The sequence below is a fragment of the Phocoena phocoena genome, chromosome 15, assembly GCF_963924675.1.
Source record: "Phocoena phocoena chromosome 15, mPhoPho1.1, whole genome shotgun sequence".
Taxonomy (NCBI): Eukaryota; Metazoa; Chordata; class Mammalia; order Artiodactyla; family Phocoenidae; genus Phocoena; species Phocoena phocoena.
This window is the reverse complement of record NC_089233.1, coordinates 54,113,624-54,131,414: the sequence shown is the minus strand read 5'-3', so window position 1 is coordinate 54,131,414 and position 17,791 is coordinate 54,113,624.

The following is a 17,791-nucleotide window of genomic DNA, read 5'->3' as shown; positions in this document are numbered from 1 at the left end:
ATACATACTAAAAACAGAATTTTGTGTGAGTCAAGTAGAATCACCTGCAGCAATGATGAGTCACCATTTTAAATTACTTGTCAACTCTTAGAACCCTGTGGTCACTATGAATGAAACTGCCCTTCCTGGAGCATGCCCCAAAGATAGCCCCAAAGGGCATCGTTTTCTGTCTACCTTTTAAGACACCGAACTTTCTTTCTGCCTTTTAAGAGGCCAAGCATTCAAAATGCACTTTTCCTTTGTGCACCTGCAGTTCTGAGTCAACAAAAATCACCAGCCCAGGGTGATAAGCTCCATATAAATAATTAATGACATGGAACTAATTACTCCTGCATTAGGCCACCTGCACCCTCAAAGCCTGAGAGCCCCAGGTGTGAAAATTGCAGGGGCAACTAATTGTGAGCTGCATTTCATCACGTAAACCCTGCAGAGGAGGCCCTGGCTGTTTCCTGCTCACGTTTTTTCAGGGTTCAGCAGGTCGAGCATGGGTGGGACCTGCAGCATTTGTAACTATCTCAGAAGGCAAACCAGACAACACAGTGGCTCTTGAAAACTGAGCCCTTAGAGACCACCAGGAGGTAATAGGGATTAAGTTTAATTAGAGGAAAATGTTCCTTGAAGGATATGGTTGGAAATTGTCCCTTGAGGTATGTGAAACCTCCTGACACAGCTCTAAGGTGAGAATGCTACACTTAGGGGCCATGATTATTCAAGTAGATTCAGCTAAAAGAGTTCAGGATTTCACCCTCTAAACATGTGAATTAAATTACTACATATCTATACACCTGAGGTTTTTATTTTGGTGGGGATTTTTTTAGTGCATTGGTGGTCCACGCACACGTGCTTGTGGTGTGTGATGTAGACTCCCCCAACAAGATCTTAAAATCTTATTTAAAATAAATCAAAAGCAAAGAACTCTGCTGACTTAAACACCAGTAGAAGTTCTGAGGCTGTGTTGTACTCACTGCTATTTTGTGTTGACTTTGGAATGAGGAAGAAAAAGAAAAAAAAATGACTAAAGTTTCTACCACTACCAACTTCAAATTCACGTTTGATTTTGTTTGATGCAAAGCACAGTCTAAAAATTCACCTCCTCATTTAATGATAGTTTCTTACCAATTATTATTTCTATTTCATGGATTGAAGGTGAGTTGAAGAAAGGAACATTTATGAAGTGATAGAAGGATTCTAAAGGCATTTGGAAAAAAATTTCACCTGGGTTTGTCCAACTATATATTTTCCCTTCTACACACACACACACCCACACCCACAATTTTACAAGAATTAGATCATAGAATAGAGTACCTATTGTTTTCCTCTTGTAAGTTTAAAAAATTTTTTAAAAACCAACACTTCTTTGGCTTGACTCCCTTATCCATTTCTCTTCTGCCCCTGCAACTGAGGCTGACAACCTATGGTTTTCTCTATGCTCATTATTATATTTAATTTTATATTTAAATAAATAATGGTCTCTAATCATCTTTTAATTAATAGATTTTTTTTGTGTAAATATTGAGTGGAAAGTACAGAGAGATTCCATATACCCTTCAACTCCTTTCCCCTATTGGTAATATCTTATATTAGTGTAGTACATTTGTTACAATTGATGGGCCAATGTTGATATATTATTATACATTATTATTAACTAAAATCCATAGTTACGGCTCTCTCTTGTGTTGTACATCCTATGGGGTTTGACAAATATGAAATGACATGTATCCACCATAATGGCGTCAAACAGAAGAGTCTCACTGACCTAAAATTTCTAATCATGTTTTTACAAAAATTGGATATATGTTGCATCTTGCTTTTCTCTCAGTAGCTTCAAGTCAACTGGCTGGGTGGAGCCTCTTCATTCCCTTCAATAGATGTGCTGTGACTATGCCACAGTTTATTCAACATTTCCCCTTGTGGAGTAGAATTCACATTATACCCTTGTGCATAATATGCTTTTACATTTACAGGATTAAGTCCTAAGAGTAGGGCTGCAAGATCAAAGGCTATGTGCACTATTAATTTTAATAAGTATTGTCATATGGCTTTTAAAGATAGCTACATCAAGTGACATGGCCATGAGCCATATGTGAGTACTTTTTTTGGTCCTGATCCTCACCAGGACCACGTTTTTTTTTTTAACAGTTGGTTTTGTTTTTGTTTTTGTTTTTGTTTTTTTGCGGTACGTGGGCCTCTCATTGTTGTGGCCTCTCCCTGTTGTGGCCTCTCCCGTTGCGGAGCACGGGCTCCGGACGCGCAGGCTCAGTGGCCATGGCTCACGGGCCCAGCCGCTCCGTGGCATGTGGGATCTTCCCGGACCGGGGCACGAACCCGCGTCCCCTGCATCGGCAGGTGGACTCTCAACCACTGCACCACCAGGGAAGCCCAACAGTTGGTATTTTTAAACACTTGGTAATTTTTGTTTGAGAAGGACACATAACATACTAGTTACTTACGTTGGCTCTGAATCCTGATTGGGGGAGAGTTCTAGCCCTACCACTTTCTGCTCAGTGACTCAGGCAGTTCACTTTTGCCTCCCAGGGTCTCAGTTTCCTCATCTGTAAAATATGGATGCTAATGATTCTGTTTCATTATAGGGTTGATTGAGTGATTAGACAAATGCTACACATAATAGGCTTAACTTCTGCCTGCCCTAGACAAAGCATTCAATGAATGATAGTTTTTATTATTAGAATGTTACAGATTAATTATCAGACTTTCAGAGCAATAGCCAGGAATATTGATTCATTATGTATATTCCTGGATGGATTGTAGAATTCTACAAAATTTGATGGTAATTAGGTGAGATATAAAGCAGGTGCAATCATTCCCTTAATACCAAACCACAGAATGTAGTGCCCCCAAACAGAAGGTTTCTTCTGATCCCTCTCTCTGTAAATGTGCAAGAAAAAATGAAATGAAATAAAATGCAGGTTATCATAGAACCTTGTTCTCTACAAGCACAAACCTTTTGAGTGGAAGCTACCATCTTGGCATATTAAATTTATTCAAGTGTTATTTCCTCCTTTTCCATATTTAAAAATAAAAAAGAAGCTGTTACTATTAAATATTCAAGTAGCACATTTATCTTCAGATTTGATTTGAAATCCTTTGTTTAGGCAGTCTGTAGACTGTACCTCAAGTACATTATGTGCTTCCTCTGATGATGGTTCCTCTGACCCTCATCCTATCCCATGCTGTTTTTTCTACTCATTTGCCAAAAATTATTCCTTAAGGGAAGCTGGGAACATCTTTGGGGAGAGAGGGAGTAAGGGGGACGGGAAGGTAGTAGGCAGAGGAATGGGTGCTTGATCTCTATCTTTGAAACGGCAGCATTCTCCTCCAGGACTCCCTAGGCCAGTGGCAGCCAGGTGACAGCTCAATTGTTCTACTCTAGTCCCAGCTGAAATGGGACTCAGATGAGAATTCTTATGATAGGTTAATAAATTGCAAATGCCCTGATAGTACAGCTCCTGGTCTCATGCTGGGCAACGTCTAGTTATGTAGAATGCTGGTTATATTGGATAAAGCCCTGGAAAATCATGAGGATTTTTGGTTGTTTGTCTGGGGGCTTTTGTTCTATTCTTTTTTTTTTTTTTTATTTTTTATTCTTGTTGTATGTATCCACAGTTTACTCCTTTTTATTACTGTTGTTTTTATTGCTGATTAGTATTCCATTGAATGGATGTACAACAATTTGTTTATTTTTTCATCTATTAATAGGTATTTGGATTGTTTCCAGTTTTTGGCTATTAAAAATAAAGCTGCTTTCCTGCACAAGTCTGTATGGACACATGCTAGTTTTTTCTTTTGGGTAGAGACTTTTGTTCTATTCTGAAGCAGGACATATGGTTTATAAGCTGGATGACCACCTGTTAAACATGCCCTGCTACATCGACCCTTATTCATGAACCAAGAGTCAGGGCATGTATTCTGACAAGGGAGTTTTTAGTAGCTGCTGTGACTAATGCCAAATATTGAAATTTCCAATACCTTTTCACTATTTCATGGGATTTGTGGAAGAGACTATTTTAATGAAAGATGGTATTGACTTGAAAAATCAATAAAGTGCACTTTCTGAAAAAAAGAATTGAAAATTAGTTGTGTTTTTTTTTTTTGGCTATTTTGGGTATTTATTATTATTATTTTAACATTTTTATTGGGGTATAATTGCTTTACAATGGTGTGTTAGTTTCTGCTTTATAACAAAGTGAATCAGTTATACATATACATATGTTCCCATATCTCTTCCCTCTTGCGTCTCCCTCCCTCCCACCCTCCGTATCCCACCCCTCCAGGCGGTCACAAAGCACCGACTGGATATCCCTGTGCCATGCGGCTGCTTCCCACTAGCTATTTACCTTACGTTTGTTAGTGTATATATGTCCATGCCTCTCTCTCGCCCTGTCACAGCTCACCCTTCCCCCTCCCCATATCCTCAAGTCCGTTCTCCAGTAGTTCTGTGTTTTTATTCCTGTCTTACCCCTAGGTTCTTCATGACATTTTTTTTCCTTAAATTTCATATATATGTGTTAGCATACGGTATTTGTCTTTCTCTTTCTGACTTACTCCACTCTGCATGACAGACTCTAGGTCTATCCACCTCATTACAAATAGCTCAATTTTGTTTCTTTCTATGGCTTGTTTCTTTCCATTGTATGTATGTGCCACATCTTCTTTATCCATTCATCCTATGATGGGCATTTAGGTTGTTTCCATCTCTGGGCTATTGTAAATAGAGCTGCAATGAACATTTTGGTACATGACTCTTTTTGAATTTTGGTTTTCTCAGGGTATATGCCCAGTAGTGGGATTGCTGGGTCATATGGCAGTTCTATTTGTAGTTTTTTAAGGAACCTCCATACTGTTCTCCATAGTGGCTGAACCAATTCACATTCCCACCAGCAGTGCAAGAGTGTTCTTTACCCTTTTCCTCTTTTTGTGAGTGTGTATGCTTCTGTGTGAGATTTTGTCTGTATAGCTTTGCTTCCACCATTTGTCCTAGGGTTCTATCTGTCCTTTTTTTTTCTTATTAATTAATTTTAATAACTTTATTATACTTTACTTACTTTCTTTCTTTCTTTCTTTCTTTCCCTCCTTCCTTCCTTCCTTCTTTCCTTCCTTCCTTCCTTCCTTCCCTCCTTTAGACAACAAATCATCCCAAATTGAGGAGGTGGACTTTGAGAGCAAGCTTTATGATTTTTTCCCCTTTACCTCTTTTTGTGAGGGTGTATGTGTAGGCTTCTGTGTAAGATTTTGTCTGTATAGCTTTGCTTCTACCATTTGCCCTAAGGTTCTATCCATCCCTTTTTTTTTTCTAAATAATTATTTTTTAATTTAATAACTTTATTATACTTTATTTTATTTTACTGTATCTTCTTTCTTTCTTTCTTTCTTCCTTCCTTCCCTCCTTCCTTCCTTCATTCTTCCCTGCCTCCCTCCCTCCCTCCTTTCTTTCCTTCTTTCTTTCTTTTCTTCTTTCTTTCTTTCTTTCTTTCTTCCTTCCTTCCTTCCTTCCTTCCTTCCCTCCTTTCTTTCTTTCTTTCTTTCTTCCTACTTCTACTAATTCTTTCTCTCTACTTTTCCTCCCTTTTATTCTGAGCCGTGTGGATGAAAGGCTCTTGGTGCTGCAGCCAGGAGTCAGTGCTCTCCCTCTGAGGTGGGAGAGCCAACTTCAGGACACTGGTCAACAAGAGACTTCCCAGCTCCATATAATATCAAATGGCGAAAATCTCCCAGAGACCACCATCTCAACACCAGCACCCAGCTTCACTCAACAACCAGCAAGCTACAGTGCTGAACAACCTATGCCAAACAACTAGTAAAACAGGAACACAACCCCACCCATTAGCAGAGAGGCTGCCTAAAATCATAATAAGGCCACAGACACCCCAAAACACACCACCAGACGTGGACCTGCCCACTAGAGAGACAAGATCCAGCCTCATCCACCAGAACACAGGCACTAGTCCCCTCCACCAGGAAGCCCACACAACCCACTGAACCAACCTTAGCCACTGAGGACAGACGTCAAAAACAACGGGAACTACTAACCTGCAGCCTGCGAAAAGGAGACCCCAAACACAGTAAGATAAGCAAAATGAGCAGACAGAAAAACACACAGCAGATGAAGGAGCAAGATAAAAATGCACCAGACCTAACAAATGAAGAGGAAATAGGCAGTCTAGTTGTGTTTTTTTAAAAAATTCTAGCTATTTCATATATGATACCATACCAGAAAGCAATTTATTATATTTTAAATTATTAATTATGTAATACCTACAGAATTATTAATTCTGTAATACCTTCATGGTATGTGAAAAATGGGCTACAAATGTCTAAGATCTAACTCCCCTCTAAGTTTACCATCCAGAATCGGAAATACAATATTTGCTAATAATTTTAATAGATAGAAAGCTCTGAGCAAGTGCAACTAACCCTAAGTGAGTGTGAGAAGAAGAAGGATTAACTTTTGCTTGGAAGATCTGCAAGAAGCCCACGTGGGCAGAGAAAGGGGCCGGGCTTTGAATGATGGGTATGATTCCAACATCTTCAGTGAGAGGAAGCCTTCTTAAGAAGCAGTGATGAGTGTGAAGCTTGAGTGTGAGAAATGTTCTAGAGAGAGTGAATAGAGTGGTTTGGACCCCAGACATGTGGGGTCAATCTAATTTCACATATTCCGTTTTGTTGTCTTTTCATCCAAATAAATTTGTGAATCAGTAAAAAGTAAAACCCCTTGTTACGCCATGTGTCTCCACCCTGGACCGACAAAGTTTGTTCACCCAATCCAAGAAAAATGATGGGCAGTAACTCTCAAATTGTGGTGCAACTGTAGCATTGAGCATCTTGAGTAACAGTTGGAAAAAAAAAAAAAGGATTTCCATTCTGGAGTCCACAGGGAATTATTAAAATGTTTTGAGTGGGCATGGTGGTGGAAGTCAAAGATGAGACAGTCCCCAAGAAATTCAGAGGAAAAACAAGACTTTCCAATCATTTATATGGAAGAGACAATGAAAAGGAAGAAAAGAGGGAGGAATTGAGGTTTTAAACTGTTGTGGGTTGATTGAAAGGTAATATAATGATTAGATGCTGATCTGTAGAAAGACTACATATAGTTTGAATCTCATTTTCCTCACTTCCTAGGATTGAAACTTTGGGAAAGTTTCCTTATTTTTCAAATAGAAATCCTAATAGAACCCATATTATAGAGTTGTCAAAACAAATCTGTGCTCCCAAAATTTTGCATTATTAGGAAAATATCTCAGGCAAGAAAGCCTAGATAGTCTCACTAAACTCCCCAAGTCTCTTCCATTTGCTGGAGTCAATATATCGGTGGCAGAAATCAAAATTAACATGAAATAGTGGGTAGGATTTTGCCTTGCTTTCCCATTTTTAAATTACCTATAGAATTCCATGGATGGTTTATAGAAGTTCCGGTAGTGAAGGAAAGAGAGTAAAAAGAAAGGCCAGGAATGCTAGGTGAGACATTCTGAGCCAAGGCAGAGAATTATTACCAGGAAAATGATGTGTGATGGGGGGATGGGAAGCCAGCAGGAGGACACCTGGATCGTGCGTGTACTCGTTACACTGCTTATTTTGGAAAAGATGTGGAAAATTGAATGCAGAATTCGAACATGACTTTTGCAGCTATGATTCACTGAAGAAGTCACCCTCAGCATCATCGACCTCGGCATTTTTTCAGAGGTCATATTTACGCACAATTTATAAAGTTATAACATGCAGTTGAAAGTTTCTCTGGTATTATTTAGAAATGTCAGGGAGGGCAGTTCCTACCATTTCACTTTGCCTGCCTTTGATTTCTGATTATGTTTTAATTCAGTAAGTATTTATTGTGCTTAGAGCAAAGAAGGGCTTTAGTTTTGTGTGCTAGGGAACCGCAAATCTGGAGCCGTCTGGAGATTTAGTTCCTGTTGTGTCTGCCAACTGGTTCTCACCTGGTCAGTTTTCAAAAAATGAAGAAACGTCTATGCTATGGACTCTGAGAACATTGGTCATCTGGTATCTCACACTGGTTCTCTTCATTTTCTGGGTCATAACTGGGGAAAAGTATTTGGTTTTTCAAATGCTTTCAAGAAAAGTCCTTAGGTTGAGTATATTATGAATCCCCACCTGGCTGCTTCTTATACCTTGTAATTTGATTCTGTGAAAGGGAGGTCACTGCTCCAAAGGGAAGGATTCATTCCTAGACAGTTTCAGTTGTTAACATGCTGTTTCTTAAAATCTGCATCTAGCTAACATTTACTTGTTCCTCCTGGAGCTAATTAGAATAAATCTCTTCCCTTTTCTGTATTAAGAGACATATTTTAAAAATTTATTTTATTGAAGTATAGTTGATTTACAATGTTGTGTTAATTTCTGCTGTACAGCAAAGTGATTCAGTTATGTGTATGTATATATATATTCTTTTCCATTATGGTTTATTACAGGATATTGACTATAGTTCCCTGGGTTATACAGTAGGACCTTGTTGTTTATCCATTCTATATATACTAGTTCACATCTGCTAATCCCAAACCCCCAATCCATCCTTCCCCTACCCCCACCTCCCCCTTGGCAACCACAAGTCTGTTCTTTATGTCTGTGAGTCTATTTCTGTTTCATAGATAAGTTCTTTAGTGTCATATTTTACATTCTACATATAAGTGATATCATATGGTATTTGTCTTTCTCTTTCTGACTTAACTTCACTTAGTATGATAATCCCTAGGCCCATCCATGTTGCTACAAATGGCATTTTTCATTATTTTTTATGGTTGAGTAGTATTCCATTATATATAATAGATTACTACTCCTTTATCCATTCATCTGTTGATGGACACTTAGGATGTTTTCATGTCTTGGCTATTGTAAATAGTGATGCTAGGAACATAGGTGGTGCATGTATCTTTTTGAATTATGGTTTTGTCCAGATATATGCTCAGGAGTGGGATTGCTGGATCATATGGAAACTCTATTTTTAGTATTTTTTGTTTGTTTTTCTTTGTTTGTTTTTTGCGGTACACGGGCCTCTCACTGTTGTGGCCTCTCAACCACTGCGCCACCAGGGAAGCCCTATTTTTAGTATTTTAAGGAATCTCCAGACTGTTTTCCATAGTGGCTGCACCAATTTACATTCCCACCAACAGTGGAGGAGGGTTCCCTTTTCTCCACACCCTCTCCAGCATTATTGGTTGTGAAGAGAGATTAATTTGGAGGCTATCATGTTTCTCTATCTTTCCTTTTTTTTTCCCCCTTTTACAAGCTAAACCTACCCCAGTCTCTTCAATAAATTCTCATGTGACATGGTCAAGACTTTTATATATTTCCTCTTTCTAGTACTTGAAGTCTGTGCTATCAGTAATTAACAGTATAGTATTATATCTTCAGAATAACTTATCTTGTTAAGTATGCTAGGGTTTCACATAGATGAGCAACTAATTTTTAAAATTAGTTTCCTTCTGAAAGTTAACATGTTGACTTGTGGAGCTGATAATTTCAATTTATTGGACCAATTTCTTAAGGAAAACGCTTTGGCATAATTTTGGGAGTTTGCCACTCTGTTTTCCAAAGAGGTTTCTGGTGACCAAGTCAGATTTAAACATACATCAAATTTTATAAAAAGGAGTTTCTAGCTTTGGGGGCAAATTTGTTTTGTATTAACATCAAAGCAAGCTCCTTGGGCTTCGCTGGTGGCGCAGTGGTTGAGAGTCCGTCTGCCGATGCAGGGGACGCGGGTTCATGTCCCGGTCCGCGAAGATCCCACATGCCGCGGAGTGGCTGGGCCCGTGAGCCATGGCCGCTGAGCCTGCGCGTCCGGAGCCTGTGCTCCGCAACGGAAGAGGCTACAACAGTGAGAGGCCCACGTACAGAAAAAAAAAAAAAAAAAAGCAAGCTCCTTCATTCAACTGTTCATTAAACATTCCCTGAGTGCCTGATATATACTGGGTGAGAAGTGGTGAAAGATGAATCATGTTCCTGTCAGTCACCAAAAGCCCTCTGGGTTTCAGTTGCCTTTGCTCTGCCATTGATACAGCTCATTATTCCATTCAGAGAGCTTCCACGTGCACTATGGCATTTGAACCTCGGACTCTGGAATCTGGAGGAGCAGAGATGATGGGAGTCTCACTTTCAGTTGATAGCTGAGGTACCTTAAACCCAGGTAAAATCATTTGACCTTATCCCACCCTGTTCACCAGGCTCTGCTAACAACTTGGTGACTGAAGCCAAAAGTGATGTGAGAAGGTTTAAAAGTGACAAATGAGTTATTATTCATATTTTTGAGTGAAATATGTTACTCTCGGTACATCTGAGAGACTATTTCTGGTGTTAACTAGAGAGAGAAACCTCTCAGGGAAATGTTTTGAGGCCATTATTAAACTTCCTGATACCTCGGAGATAATAGTACATATTTATTATAATTTAGCAACAATATAATTTAGCAAAAATATCTGTAGGATATTTTTCTAGCCACCTCAACTTTGGGAAAAAAGACAAAAAACCTAGAGAGAATCATAAAAATTCTTTGAGCAGCCAAACATGTTACAAGTTCTATAACTGAGTTTTAACAAGAGGATTTTGCAAAATCTAGAAATAGCTAAATGTTTATATGTTATCCTTAAGATGGCAGAGAATAATTTAATCAACTTAGAAAGGTGGCTAACCGATATACCTTTTAATAATACTAAAAGATGGAAGTCTTCAGTTATGTGGGAAAATGACTAATGTAGAATGATTTTGGATACATGAGCTATTACTATGAGTTGTTTAGCACAAAAAATGTTGGATTTGAAATTGAAAACAATTTTGGAAAGAGATTAATACAGGCTCAGGAGGGTTTTTTTTTTTAAAAGTAATATTGTTAAGTAAGAGGATGTTTGCACGTAAGCCTTGAGAATGGTCCCCAACCCTTTGAAGCTGTGATTTCGGCTTGTGTCTATGTGGTGCATGCCTTTTACCTCCATTTCATTACCATCTCTGGACCCCATCATTAAGCACATTATTTAGCACTATAGGTCAAATTCTTTTCAAACAAATGCCACTAAAATGCAAAAATATTCCCAAATGTCACTAATTTTACATGGAATTGCATACAATAAAATTTTAGAACTATAAAGTAACTTGGTTAAACCTGAGATTTTATTGTACAAGAGAACTTGGACTGTGCCCAAGTGATCTGAAGTGTAATATTGTTATCCCCCTGGGTTGAGCCTAACTTCCCATGAGCTTTGGCACTGAGGTAGGGGGGCTTGAGCTAATTAGTCACTTCTTGCCAGAGGCCAGGGATTAAATCATGTTTCCTGGAAACTGTATAATTCTATAGATCTGTTTTCAAAGTCCTGTAACTCTCAACAGTGTCACCCATCTGCAAAGTTACATGGTATTTTCCCCCCAGTTTTTGACTGCCTGGGTATAAAAGGAGAGAAATTTATGGTTGATCTAGGGTTGGAGGTGCAGTAAAAGCAGAGACAAAAAGGAGTTAATAGGTAAAGTGGAAGCTGAAAGGACAACCCAGGATGGCTAGGCTGCTTGGAAAAGGAAGCCAGAAGGAAGAGGCTCTTGGAATGGAGGGAAAGGGGAGCAGCTAGGACAGGAGGAAAGATGGAGAAGATGGAAGAATGTGTTCCGAGGGAAGGGTGTGTGGAACTAAAATTTCAGAAGTGGAACAATCCTGAAATTCAGAGTATCGTCATGGAAGTAGATTAGCAAAGGCAGTAGAAATTTAAGTCATGGGGTTTAAGCAGACAGAGCATTATGGGTATCTGATAGCGGCAGTGTCATTTACTTGCATGTTGCTAATTGATTTAAGAAGACTGTGATCCAGGTACCAAAGTCTTCAGTGGATGGAGGGAGTATTCTAGGAGCCAGTAGGTATCAACCATGAGGAGGGACAGGAAGTGATGGAGTTAGGTGTCATGGGCTTGATGGAGGGGGAGTTTTGCAGGAGGTTGGTAGGTGGTGAGAAGCACAGAGGCAGCTGATGTTGAACTCACCCATGAGTGGCTGGAGATCGAACAGTCTTGCCCTAGGAAAGTGACAAAGGGTTTGAAAGGAGTGAACTTGTAAAATGGCAGCTTTTGCTTAGCAGGGAGACACATGCTTGATCTCGTTTCCTTAATTCTTAAGACTCTTAGGATCTGTTTTCCACATTTAATTTTCTTGCCATCATGTATGGTGGAGTGGCCGATGCTTCAACCTGCAAAGGAAGAGATTCGGTGGCTTGGTTTTAACACCTTCTTTGAAAATCAGCAGCCTGAATCGGCAAGCCTCATCCTTCCCCAGTAATGTCCCCCAGCTGTGAATTCTCCAGTAATTACATGTTGGGTAATGAAGTTTGCTTTTATCTGTACTAAATTTCAGTTTTAAGCTTTATTAATTGACTTTCATTTTGGCCCTTGTGGGAAAAGGGCAGTGAAGAGACCTATTAAATTTTCTCTTGGTTTTTATATATCTTCCTTCCTTCCAAATAGAATAAAAATGTGCTTCCTTTCTTCTCCTGTAACATGCTCTTCATTCATTTTAACCCAGATGCCCCCACCACCATTTCTGAGCACCAGGTGTGCCACTGATTAGTTCTTGAGCTTCTCTGAGCCTGTTTCCTCATTTGTAAATTCATGATAGTGTTATCTACTTCAGAGGGTTGTTATGAGGTATAAGTGAGGTGACGTTTGCAAAGCAGTAAGAATAGTGTTTGGCAATAATAAGCCTGATGAAACGTGTTTGTTAAATAAAAATACTGTGTGGGGATGGGGTGCTTTCTGGGAGTAATTTTTTAGTAGTAAAACTTGCTAGGAACAGCAGCATAAAGCATAAAGCTATTGACTAGTGTTGTCCTCTTTCAAAGATGCAATTCTTTTTCTCAGAGCTCCCCATTGTGGTTCTGCAGACTGGTATATATCTCCAGTAGAATCTTGTGAATAGATCCATCCCTCCGTATCAGCTTCATAACTTCCTCTACCTCGGCCACCATGGGCCACTATCTCTTTGCTGTCTCACACTTGTTCCAGCCAAAGATTAGGGATTTCAATCAAAGCATTAATAGTGGATTAGGAAGCCGCCTTCTGCATTGGTGCACTATACCAAAGCCTCCCAAGACTAGTGGTTGGGCCATTAAAGGGCCTGAGTCGAAGTTAATTGTCAACCCACTTCCTAACCAAACCTCTAACTCAATTAGCACTTATTTGACTATCTAAATCTTTGGCTTGAAGCACCCTGCCAGTTTGGATGGGAGCTTTTGGTATGAAAGGCACCCTTTTCCTGGGAACTCAGCCCAGACAAACCAATTCATTTCACACTTTTTTTCCAACTTACTACAACTGGGAAGCAAATCTTCATTACACTTCATCTATTGGGATTGCAGCCAGCAAGCTGATAGATCCCATCAGCCCATCTCTTCAGTTACCAGGTCTTTTCATGCTTATAGTGGCTTTTGAGTAACCATTTCATGGAGAGGCTTCCTGGGCTCGCTGGCAGTTCCTTTGGGGAGAGCAACGTTTTTGAAGATGATATTTGTTTCCCTCTTAATGCCATTTTATAACTTCAGCGTTAAAGATTGTTAAGCAAACAAGTACAGCCTACAGTTTTGTACTAACATTTTATGACTGGTGAATTCGGTGACCTTCTACTTAGGCTTTGATCTTAATTATTTTAAATATCATAGGGTCTGATTCACAAGGCAGTAACTGCAGGTCATTATTTCTGGCATGATTAGTCTAGGTTAGAAATTAGCTTTGAGGCCCCCGGCACTATGCTCTAACACTTTCTGAAATGGAACACCTGTGTAATGGCTACACAGATCATTTGGTTAAATCAGTCTCTAATTTAATGAGCTCTGACTTCACATTTGTGTTGTGATCTTTAAGAGTTAAATACATATGCATAGTTTTGAATTTGCCATGTTGTACAATTATCTGCACACTCAACTCATGTAACTTATTGATACTAATTTGTGCAAGAAGCCTTTGTATAGATAAGCATCTGTAAATTAAAAATCAGCCTTGACTTTTAAAGGAGCAAAATAGAAATCCACAGCAATCTATCTACACATCAACCTACTTACCAAAATGTAAAGAGCAGCAACACAGTGTCCTCATGATTTATCCTCAGAAACTTTAGATGAAGTCACAAGTGAACATGAGATTTTTAGCATCTACACCAGAGTTTCAAGATTTTATGTGGCCAATTGCCATTTAGTAAGATCCTCTTTTATTTTGTGGTCTCTGGACCATCACATCACCTGGGAACGTAGAAATGTAGAGTCTCAGGCCCCACCCCAAGTCTACTCAATTTGAACCTACATTTTAACAAGACCCTCAGATGATCTGTAGATACAGTGAAATTTGAGAAACACTACTTAGTTCATTCTCCTTAAGCTGATATTAAATTCCGCTCCCATTGTTGATATTTTGGGGCAAAATTTCTAAAGAGATCAAATCAAACAATTCTAACAAAAGCCAATATAATGTGGATCTCCAGCAAGATCAAAAAAATCCTGAATCCGACCACATCTCACCAGGACCATCCTACCATCTTTTCCCAAGCCCCTATCACCTCTTGCCTAGATTATTGCAAAAACATTTTAAGTACTCTTCCTTTTTCTGCCTCATTCCTGCTCCTCCCTCTAACTTCACCACTTGATCACAATCCATTCTCCACTCTGCAGAATAATTCTTTTAAAACCTGAATTAGATCTATTCCTCTCTGCCTAACAACTTCTCATGGCTCCTCATGCCACTCTGAGAGGATATGCTCTAACATTTCACACTAATGAGCACTCTGCGAATCATGTGAATTCTTCCTGGAATGGGTGGATATTGGGCATCACATGGTGTCCACATCCCAAGTCATATTTTAATACAGAGGTACTTTTTACTCCTCAAATCTTTGAAACCACTAGGGTTTGTGTCACTGAGTTTCCTTCACTGAACAAGGGAAGGGATTGCTACTGGCTGCCCAGTTCTCCTTGCTCAAAATTCTAGGAAATCAGCCTTGTGGGACAGAAGGTGGCATGCTTAAAGAGTATGTGTTGGCTGTGTGGAGCCTGGATTTCGATAGTTGTTCAAAAAACTAGCTGGGGCGCATAGCACAGGGAGATCAGCTCGGTGCTTTGTGACCACCTAGAGGGATGGGATAGGAAGGGTGGGAGGGAGAAGCAAGAGGGAGGGGATATGGGGATATATGTATACATATAGCTGATTCACTTTGTTATACAGCAGAAACTAACACGCCATTGTAAAACAATGATACTCCAATAAAGATGTAAAAAAAAAAAGAACCAGATCATGCTGGCACCCTAATCTTGGACTTCCAGCCTCCAGAACTGTGAAAAATAAATGTCTGTGTTTTTTTTTTTTTTTTTAAAACTAGCTGGGGAAACCTGTGTGATGCTGATAAAATTGCACTTCTTGCCCTTCCCTCTTGCTGCCTTTGTCTCCTTCCCTCTTGCTATATAATTTTTCTTCCTTCTCATTTTCTTTTTTTAAATTGAAGTATAGTTAATTTACAATGTTGTGCCAATCTCTGCTGTACAGCAAAGTGACTGTTTTACACATATAGACATTTGACATTTTCCTTCTTCCCTTCCTTCCTTCCTTTGTTCCTTCATTCCTTCCTTCCTCCATCCCTCTCTCTCACTTTCTTTCTTTCTCTTTCTTTTTCCTTCCTTTCTTTCTTTCTTTCTTTTCCTTTTTCTTCTCTGTTTTCCTTCACACCTTCCTAAGTTTCCTCTGAGAACTGAAGCATATCGTGAATTGCTGACTATATTCAAATGTCTTCATATTCCTTTTCTCATGTTAATGATAAATTGAGTTACTGCTCATATTTCTTTACATATATTCCCTAGCACTCAAAGAGCAAGAAGTTTTCTGTAGCAATTTAATGGATCTCAAAAGAGGAAAACCTACATCTCTGCTCTGAATCTTCAACCTCATTTGAGCAATGCTACTCATTTATTTCGCCTGGAAATACCTGACTGCTATCATGGGCCAAACCATTTGCAATCAGGTTTCATAAAAATCATTTGATATTTGTACAGATTGTATTTTTCATAGATGACAGCACTGATATTTCCCTTCCCACATGTTCTGGAATCTTGAAAAATCTGTCATCAAGAAGTGAAGTCTACATCCCCACTCCCTGAACCTGGACGGGGCTTTGTAATTGTCTCAGGGAATAAATAAAATGATAGCATGTACTATGTGACTTCTGAGGCTAGGTCATAAAAATGTGTACTTCAGAGCATCTGGGATGTTCACACTGAAAGGAAGCCCAAGCAGCCGTTGGGAGGCCACGTTGAGATGAACCATGGCCCCCAGGTCCCAGCCCCAGCTAGGCTCACAGTCAATATCCAGCCCAAACTGAGCTAGCCATGGGAGTCAGCATCCCCAAAATGCCTCTTCCATACCCCAGCTGAGTCTCACTGAGCAGAGATAAGCAGTCCTCAACAAACCCCATCTCAAGTTGTATCTTCATGAACAAAATAAATAATTGTTATTGTCTTAAGCTGCTAAATTTTAGGGTGACTTATCAGGAATGAGTAATATAGACATATATGATATATATTAGAAATTCATCTTCTTTGGATTTAGCCAAAGAGTTCAAAAAACACTTGATCAAATAGTGCAACCCACTTATTTTAAAACTGGGACCCCACAAAGAATAGTCAATTTTTTTTTCACCTTTTCTGAAGCATTTACTTTTTCCCAGGGCCATAATTTGAGTGCAAAAATCTCTGGAACTCTGCCCAGGATTAGTTTAATTTTCTAACAACTTATCACATTGGGAAATGATGCAGTACTGTGCTCAGGCTTGTTTCAGCCTCCTAGAAGCAATGATGAATGACCCCTGAGAGGCTTCACATCAGGAATGAAAGTAGCAAGTGTCAATTTCAAGCTCAATCACAACCATCACCTGGGAAGCTTTAATTTTGTCAAGAGGGAGGAAGTTCTTTAAATAAGACATGATGTAAAAAGGGAATGAGTCTTCAGCAAGGGGTAAGATTGAGGCTAGCAGGACTGAGCTGCTCTCCAGGGCTGGCCCACAAAGAACTTGGAGAGCAATTAAGTCGAGAGAAGGGTGGTATATTAACCATCTTGACAGTCCTCAGTAGCCCGGGGATCCAATGTGCTAGGAGAGGGTGTTGTTTTAGGGATCTCTGGGCAGAGGCAGTGCTCAATGGCAGGCAACCATAAGCAAAGTCCATCCATGTAGAGGTAAAGCCCTCCCAGTGTCTGCAATCCAGCCTTTTGTGGGCAGAGATAAGTCAGGATCAGGAGCCTGTCTGAGCTGTGGCTCAGAACAGCACTCTCCATCTGAAGTGGATCGCCAGCCAGTGAGGAAGCCAGCTAGTACTCCCTCCCCCCAAGGGGGGTAATTTGTGTTATTACTGTAGGTCTATTTGTTGCATAATATTCTTCAGGATATTTCTCAGGTTCTAAAAAGCAAAACAAAATACATTTGTCCAAGCACTGTTAGCTATTTCCCAAGGTGTTTGCATTGACTGTCATTTTTTTCTTAATGTTCTTCTGATGACAACATAAGTTCTCAATCACTCATCTATTTGTCCTTGAAAATTGCATGGGCCCACCTTAATTACAGAGCCACAAAAACTTGAGAGGGGCCATCTCTTGGGTAAATGGGTCCTTCTGCCAGTTTGCAGAGGTGGTGGAGGGGAGGAAGCAGGCTAGATGCAGGTGAGCTGTGAAGAGGATTACCTGGTGATTCTAGGCAGGAAGAGGCACAGAAGGGGGGCCTGAGAACCCCAGGTTAATGCTGAAACAGCCCTACGAGCAATTTGGCACAG